This window comes from Cannabis sativa, chromosome X (assembly GCF_029168945.1).
Source record: "Cannabis sativa cultivar Pink pepper isolate KNU-18-1 chromosome X, ASM2916894v1, whole genome shotgun sequence".
NCBI lineage: Eukaryota > Viridiplantae > Streptophyta > Magnoliopsida > Rosales > Cannabaceae > Cannabis > Cannabis sativa.
In genome coordinates, this window is record NC_083610.1 from 70,960,724 (window position 1) to 70,968,923 (window position 8,200).

Consider the following 8,200-nt stretch of genomic DNA (forward strand, 5'->3'; position numbering starts at 1 on the left):
GTGGAGCGGTATGAAGAAGAATTTGGTAGAATTCGTATCGAGATGCCTCACTTGTCAGCAGATTAAGGCTGAACATCGTAGACCACAGGTTGTTGCAGCCTCTAACCCTACCAGAATGGAAATGGGAGGATATCACGATGGATTTTGTGGTCGGGTTACCTAGGACCACGGGTTTATTTGATTCCATCTGGGTAGTGGTGGAGCGATTTACGAAATCTGCTCATTTTCTGCCGGTTAGGACAACATTTACAGTGGATCAGTTGGCAGAATTGTATGTTAGGGAGATCGTAAGACTTCACGGAGTACCGAAGTCTATAGTTTCGGACAGGGATCCGAAGTTCACCTCCAAATTTTGGAAAAGTTTGCAAAGAGCAATGGGTACAAAGCTGAAATTCAGTACAGCATTCCATCCTCAGACAGATGGTCAGTCCGAAAGGACAATTCAGATATTGGAGGACATGTTGAGAGCCTGTGTTATGGACTTTGAAGGCTCATGGAATAAATATCTACCGTTGATAGAATTTTCTTACAACAACAGTTACCAGAGTACGATAGGGATGGCTCCCTATGAACTGTTATACGGTAGGAAATGTAGATCTCCCATCCATTGGGATGAGACAGGGGAGAGGAAATACCTAGGTCCAGAGTCAGTGCAGCGGACCAATGAGGCAATAGAGAAGATAAAAGCTAGAATGCTTGCCTCACAGAGCAGACAGAAGAGTTACGCAGATCTGAAACGCGGAGATGTTGAGTTCCAAGTAGGGGACCATGTGTTTTTACGGGTATCTCCGATGAAGGGGATTAAACGTTTCGGGAAAAGAGGCAAGTTATGCCCTAGATTTACAGGACCTTTCGAGATTCTCGAGAAGATAGGTCAAGTGGCATATCGGTTAGCATTGCCTCCAAATTATCGACGGTTCACAACGTATTCCATGTCTCGATGTTGAGAAAATACGTTTCAGATCCCTCTCATATACTCAGTTATGAGAGCCTTGAGCTACAGCCAGACATGACTTATGAGGAACAGCCAGTGCAGATCTTGGATAGAAAGGATAAAGTCCTTCGGAATAAGACCATAGCATTGGTCAAGGTTCTCTGGAGAAACAGCAAGGTGGAGGAAGCCACCTGGGAGCTAGAGTAAGATATGAGAGCTCAATATCCAGAGTTATTCAGGTTAGATTTCGGGGACGAAATCCTTTTAAGGGGGGGATAGTTGTAAAGCCTGCTTAGTTTAATTTGGAAATTACCAGTTAATTATGAAAATTATTTATAGCTATTTAAATAATTTATTATACTGTTATTTATGGAATTCAGAAATGCATTGCTATGTCATTCAGTAGTTTTCATATTTTGCATTTCCGGTGCCCGGTATTTTGGAACTCGGTGTTTGGCTCGGTAGAAATCACAACTTAGTATGTTAGTAGTTTTGGACGGTTTATTAGACATTGGGAATGTCGGGAATGGCCGGGAATTTAGAATTTCCTAAAAATAACCCTTTAGTGTGTTTTAAGTGGTTTTAGTGTGGAGGGGCAAAATGGTCTTTTTGCCCCATTAGTGTTTTGTCTTTTGTGACTTATTATTTGAAAATAAATGTTTATTTATATGTTATTTGGCTGAAATAGATTAATGTTTAAAGATTTCTTTTTATTCATTTTTCATTCAAACTTAGAAAATGGAAAAATTTGCAAAAAGGCTCTCTCTTTTCCTCTCTTCCTCTCTCGGCTGGTAGGGTGATTCTAGGGCTGGAATTTCTGAATTTTCAAGCTAATTTCTTTCATTCTAAGTGTTCTTCAACCTTGGTAAAGTTTCTAACTCTTTTCCTTTTGTTTTTTTTTAGAAAATGTGTGAAAAGATGATGATGCATGCATGAGTTATAGTTGTTGTTGCTGCTGTGAATTTGTCCTTAATTTCAGAGGTGTAAAGCTTGTTAGATTAGGGTTATTTAAATTGTTTTGGAAGCATGTTAGTTAGGTTGAGTAAAGCTTTGATTTTTCTATGTAAATTATGTGATTTTTGAAAGAAATGGTTATGTTTTGTTGCTGGAATGTTGTTGATGTTTGTTATTGTTTTCTGAAGTTATTCTATGCTTGATTAAGTAGAATTAAGCTGATTTGAATGGATGTTGTTTAGATTTGCTCAAGTTTGAGTTTAGAACTCAAAGCTTGAGCTCCAATGGTGATTTTTATTTCTGTGCATTCTGGGTAGGTTTGATGCCTTAGAAATGTTCTAGGGAAGGTATAGAACAGGTCTGGAAGGTTTGAATCAATTTGGGGTTGATTTGTGCAAGTTATGAAATTTTGGGTTTTGCTGCCTGCGAGGAACCGGAATTCCGGTTGTGCATCCGGAATTCCGGATGAGGGTTCTGAATTTTCCAGAACTGGAATTCCGGTTGGGCAACCGGTCTACCGGTTGGGGAAAATTCAGAGACCCTAGTTTTCCTCGTTTTTATGTTTTAGGGGGTATTGCCATGCTTTTTATCGATAGCGAAACTTTTAGTTCCTAGTTTAAGTCCCCGGGAACTGATTTAGTGTGTCACTTATAGTGTTGTGATTTTTATGGTTTAGGAGCCTGTAATCCGCCGCTCACCTAAAGTTCCAGTCAGGTTGACCGGCACACCTGAATTCGGAATCCAGGTAAGATTAGTATAACAGTATGCATATGTAGAATACATGTTTAGCGTGCATGTAGGAAGCCTGTTAGATTACATTAGTTCTGTATGTTGGCTTCGAACCATCCAACCCTGTCACATCGGTACAGGCTGGAGTATGACTAGCAGCCGGAGTATGACCGGTTCGAACGATCAGGCTGACACTTGGTTGGTGGTTCTGTACTATTGACGTATCCCGTCGGTACAGGCTGGAGTATGACCGACGGCGGAGTATGACCGGTTCGACCGATCAGGAGGATATAGTAACACGTCGGTACAGGCTGGAGTATGACCAGCAGTCGGAGTATGACCGGTTCGACCGATCAGGCTGTTACGTGTCAATAGTACCGTCCCTATGAACGTTCAGAACTCAGTACCATGTTGGACATGGCAGTAGTGGCTCAGTACCATGTTGGACATGGCAGTAGCGGGACTCAGTATCGTGTTTGACACGGCAGTTAGGGTTATGATCAGGGGTATGGGAGTCTGATCATGACCGGGATTATGTATGAGTATTATTATGCTTTTCTTACTGAGTCTGTCGACTCACAGTTCTACGTTTATGTGTAGGTAAAGGCAAGGCTAAAGCTGATGGACCGTAAGCGAGCTTGTGAAGATTGTACATGTCGGGGCGGTTAGGCCTGGAGCGTACGATCATCGGGACAGCGAGGCTGATTTTGTAACTGGTCGCTAGGCGACATTATTTTGTATAAACAGTAGAAACCTTTTGTAAATGATTTTGTAATCGGGATCCCGAGTCTTTTGTAATATTATTTTATAAGTTTAATTAAAAAGCAAAAATTTTAATTAATCACGTTTTCCATAAACCTCGTTGATTAGCAACGAGCTGCACAGCATGTTTAAAAATCACGTAATACGCCTATGTTAGTTAGGGTGTTACATCAACTTTAACTAACACATCCTCAATGACTCCTCTAGGATGAGCTAGTGATCGATCTGCCAATTGGAGAGTTACTGTAGTTGGCTTTGCTTCACCCAGCTGCAATCTTTTAAACACTGACAGAGTCATCAAGTTAATGCTGGCTCCCAAGTCACATAGTGCATTTATTCCTTCAATTCTCCTGATAGTACAAGGAATAGTTAAACTCCCTGGATCTCTGAGTTTGGGAGGGAGTTTCTTCTGTAGAATGGCGCTGCACTCCTCAGTTAGGGCCACTGTCTCATAATCCTCCATCTTTCTCTTCTTTGACAGGATCTCCTTCATGAACTTCACATAACTTGGCATCTGCTCTAAAGCTTCAGCAAAGGGAATGTTAATATGAAGTCTTTTGAAGACTTCTAGGAATTTGGTGAACTACTTGTCTAGACTTGACTTTCTGAGCCTCTGAGGATAGGGTATTTTCACATGGTGATCAATGCTAATTGGTGGAGACTGCTGTGGTTGTGTTGGGTTGTTAGTAGCCTTCTCTGATGTTGGTGTTGGGGTTGGCATTGGTTGAGCTTTATTCTCCTTATCTCCATCAGCTGGTTGTGGCATTTCAGGACCATCATAATTTTTACCGCTTCTCAGGGTAATTGCTTTGTAGTTTTCTTTGGGGTTTACTTCAGTTGTGCTAGGCAAATTCCCTTGAGGACGGGTTGCTACCTGAGTTGCAAGTTGGCCCATCTGAGTTTGCAGGTCTTTGATTGAAGATCTAGTCTCAATCATGAATTGTAGCGCTAAATCTGTTTGCAAACTAGAACTTCCACCAAAGGCTTGTTGCTGATTAAACTGTTGGTTCTGTGTTTGGTTCTGATTTTGTTGCTGATAGAACCCACTGTTTCTTCGGTTACCCCCTGGTTGAACCCATAATTGTTGTTGTTATTCTACGAAAAATTCCCAATGGCTTTTGCTTCATCCATTGGCAAATCATCCATATCTGCTTGACCCTCTGAAAAGTGATGATTTCCTCCACATATCTCACAAACAACTTGGGCTTGTTTAGCTTGCCCTGCAATTAGATTTGTCAATGCCTCAACCTGAGCTGTCAACTTTGTGATGGCATCAACCTCTAACACACCAGCTACCTTCTTAGATTGACTCCTTTCAGTTGGCCACTGCTGATTTTTTAGAGCCATCTCCTCCAATATATCATAAGCCTCATTAGCACTCTTTCTCATAAAGGATCCACCAGCTGCTGCATCTATTAGAGTTCTAGTGTTACCAACCAACCCGTTGTAGAAATTGTGGACCAGCATCCACTTCTCTATACCGTGATGAGGGCACTTTGTGATCAGATCTTTAAACCTCTCCCAAGACTCATGGAGAGATTCATTATCTTGTTGGCAGAAATTGTTGATTTCTCCTCTCAGCTTTGCAGACTTGGCTGGAGGAAAGAATTTTGACAAGAATTTCGTTGCCAGATCATTCCAGGTGGCAATAGAGTTGGGTGGCAAGGAGTTTAACCAACTCTTGGCTCGTTCTCTGAGTGAGAATGGGAACAGTCTCAGTCGAATGGCATCATCACTAACTCCATTAACTTTAAAAGTTTCACAAAGTTCCATGAAGTTAGAGAGATGCATATTAGGATCTTCAGAAGGGAGGCCACCAAACTGAACTGAAGACTGCACCATTTGAAGTATGGCAGGTTTAATCTCAAAGTTGTTCGCATCCACTGTCGGTGGCCTGATACATGACTGCACTCCCGTCAGAGTAGGGAGAATGTAATCTCTCAAGCTACGGCCATTAGCTTGATCTTTCACGACGCCACCATTATTACCGTTATTACCTCCATTGTTTGTAGCGTTAGCAGCCATGATTTCTGAAGTTTCAGCAGTTGCTGAAACTCCTTCTTGCCTCTTGTTCTTTCGGTTCCTCCTACAAGTTTTCTCGATTTCAGGATCAACTGGTAATATGACAGCTTGTCCTTGACGGGGCATACACTTAGGATTTCTGAAATAGATCAAGAAAATTTTGCAAGAAAAATGTTAGAAAATCAGCAAGAGAAAATATACCAAAGTAGAAGTTAGTATAATTTTGTGTAATATTAATCTTTAAACAATTTCCCGGCAACGGCGCCAAAAACTTGTTACGAATTTTATGTTTATTATGCAAGTATACGCAATCAAGTAGTATCTCACGCAAGTGAGGTCGAACCACAGGGAATTGGATTAAGTACTACTAAACTATACTTATGATTCTATTTGGTAAAATAATAAGTTTGCAATTTGAAAGTAAATAACTCAGAAAATTAAAGAGAAAATAAACGAAGATTAATCAAGATGAGAGGTTAGGGAGGTGAATCCTGTTGATAAGCTACTAATGTTAATACCTAATTGCTATCCTTATCTCAATGTGAATGACAGATTATAAATTAACCTAACTCTTTTCAGATCTTTTAGGTTCTAAATAATATGTTCTCTAATTAACTTCTTAATTAAATCAACACAAAATCAGCATTAAGCAATAATCTATTCGTCACAGAGGCTATGTAAATACTTTCGTTTCACATCAAAACCTAGACTATCCAAATTTTTGCATTCTCAATTCTCACTTTTCAGATTTCGAATTGAGATCATTAAACATGTAAAAGGTGATCAAGCTTGCACATGGAATTAAACACAAATATAGATAGTATTCACACATAAGATGAAGGAATGGCAATTATTTATTAACTAGGCATAAACTTAAACAACATTCATCATCCTCCCTTATTGGGAAATTTAGTTCAACATAACTCTAAAAACATCCATGATTAATTCAGAAACAAAAAACAAACATAAAGAAGAAATTAAGGGTAAAAGAAAGAAACTAGAAGGTGATATCGCTCCGGGTCTTCAAGATAGCTTCCTCTCCACTTGCATCCACTATTTAGGTCTATTTCTGCTTGCTTTGACCTTCAGTGTCGTATTCCTTATATAGGGATGAGAAGTGTGCCTCCAATTTGAGAAAAAAATCAAAATTAGGTCAAATCTGCGATTTCCGTACCAAGTCGCGACTAGCATTTAAGCTGGTCGCGACTACAGGCAAAACTCGAAAAACCGAGTTTCTGCCAATTCTCAAAGTCGCGACCAGAGTCGCGACCAGGAAAAAGGGTCGCGACCTGGCTCTCTGGAGGTCGCGACTACTGACACGTCTGGAGCCGAATTTTCCAATTTTTTCCAAGTTTGTCCCAGTTTTTTGCCATTTGACTGAATTTGAACTTTTACACCCCGGGAACCTGAAATAATGAAAATCAAGCGTAAAACTGCTCCAAAAGACACCAATAGACGAGATAATGCTAACTTTAAAGACCCGAAACATAGGCTAAATATAACCTAACACCCAACTTAGAGGTTAGTCGTTAATGGACCGTACCTGAGCAACGTATGGGTACCAAATCTAAAGAATTTTTTCTAAGGTATACCCTATCTTCACAAACTCATTTTTCTCAATTTTATGAGAATCAAAGTAAGAAAAAAGGAGGTAAAATCAAACTTTTCCAATGTTCTTGGTGTTCTTCTAAACGCAAGAATACACCCAACAAAAAGTTTCAAAATTGGCCATTTCTTCACGAAATTTCATGAAATCAAAGTCAAAAATACATTATCCATCATCTATACTACAAAACTCATGCATCAAACATTCATTTTTCATCAAAAAAAAATTAAAAACAACAAAGATTAAAAGCCATTTTCTGTCAAGAATAAAAACCACCAAGGAAAAGTTCTAAAAATATCACCAAATCTCAATTTTCAAGCAAGAAATTTGTAAAGAGGAGTATAAAAAACTTACCCAATATTGAGATTGAACCACAAACCTTCCAAGAACCACCTAAAAGCTTCAAAATCTCTTCCAATGAAGAAGAGTGAGTCAAACCTGAAATAAAAAAAGGAGAAGAGAAGGAAAGGTGCAACTTTTTAAATTTGTGATTTTTGAGTATTTTTACTCTTCATTTGACTATTTTGCATAAGTAAAGTTTATTTTTACCACAAAGGGTCATTTATTTCCTTTTGCTATTAAATTCCCCAAACAAATAATTTTTTATTTCTTGTAAATATTTGAATTATTTCCTATTGTAAATTATTTATTTGTTCTTCCTTGTATTTGATTTTGCCTATAGGTATTATTGGGGTGATGTTAATAAAAGTTTAATGATTGGGAAAAGTATATATAATTTGGTTTAGGAAGGTAATCACTCATATAGAGGTGTTATTCTCGGTATCGCACCATTAAGTCATCAATATCAAGATTTAAGCATAGACTACATAAGAAAATTTCTACCATATAGTCATACCGCTAAAAACTTGGGAAGCAAATATTTACCAAAAATTTGACGATAGTGACGTGGCAAAAATGATGATGTGAAACGATGATACTGGGACTGAATTGATGAAGAATGCAAAGTCATGACCGTTAGAAGAGAAGTCTGGCAGTAGGTGACTACCCCTAGAGGTAAGGTAGACTAGCACCCTAACAAACGGGATAAATAATTACTACACACCTAAGGGAGTCAAATCGATCGATCTGGGGAATATATACTACTACCCCTACCTCAAATATAAGTGATCTACTCAAAAGGTGATGGGGTTGACCCCCACAACCCTCATGGTCCAAGTAATACATTCTACCTA

The 8,200-nt window shown here is 39.0% G+C and overlaps 1 non-coding gene across 1 annotated transcript; it reads left to right on the forward strand.

Moving 5' to 3' along the window:
- The first annotated feature begins 4,856 nt into the window (after window positions 1-4,856).
- On the forward strand, window positions 4,857-4,963 carry LOC115703286 (small nucleolar RNA R71). The gene has a single exon (XR_004009062.1). It is a non-coding gene; the product is annotated as a small nucleolar RNA R71 (small nucleolar RNA).
- The last annotated feature ends 3,237 nt before the right edge of the window (window positions 4,964-8,200 follow it).